Genomic DNA, 916 nt, shown 5'->3' with positions numbered 1-916 from the left:
TTAATGTTATGATTTTTAATCAATGGAATTGTTGTTGACCGCTCGAAATAGACGAAGTAATTATGCAGCACCAATTCATTTATGAATAAGACTGGGGTGGAACAGTTTTGCCATGCAACCCTATTCCAAAATTTATATTTCCCCTACTCAAAATCCCCTCTGTGCTCTGACTTTTGGTGGAGAAAATGACACCTAACTCGTGTTTCAATGGGAAGACAACGACATATAGCGTCTTCGATGCATGATGCTTCATCTGTGCTGAGGCACAAAAGAGGTACGAAGGATCTCTCTCCCGCCGTAAACTCATATCGAAGCGTGGATTTAGCAGACCCACTAACTCTATCACCTATAATATTTTAATCCGGTTTGGGAGTTTGATGTGTATTAAGTATGTATGATATGTATACGCTATCTTATATTATTTGTGTAATTTTTATGTTTTTAGCTGTACTTATAGTTTTATATGTAGTGTACACGTGATTAGGTAATTTGTAGAGCAAAGGAGAAGAAACAAACTCAAAATAGGCTGAATTGGTGCATATTGTCACGAACAAAAAGTCCCACATCGGCTGGGTGTAGGGCCTAAAAGTAGTATTTAAGTCTTGGGCTACTCACCACCCCGAAGAGCTCTTTTGGGAGGTGAAAAGTGGTATTAGAGCAGATTACTGTCTGTCAGGTGTGTGGACTCTCCATGGTCTAATGGGACCCTCGGAGGAGCCGACCCGAGACGAGAGCGTCACGTGATTGGGTGGAGGAAAATGTCACTGACAAAAAGTCTCACATCGGCTAGGTGTAGGGCCAAAAAACAATATTTAAATTCCCGGCTGCCCATCACCTCGAAGAGCTCTTTTGGAGGTGACTACGCTCTAATCTTAGGCGCACAGATTCCAATTTTAGGCGCCCATAAACCTATAAT

This window comes from Phalaenopsis equestris, unplaced genomic scaffold, assembly GCF_001263595.1.
Source record: "Phalaenopsis equestris unplaced genomic scaffold, ASM126359v1 Scaffold000104, whole genome shotgun sequence".
NCBI lineage: Eukaryota > Viridiplantae > Streptophyta > Magnoliopsida > Asparagales > Orchidaceae > Phalaenopsis > Phalaenopsis equestris.
Note: the sequence above shows the minus strand (reverse complement) of the source record.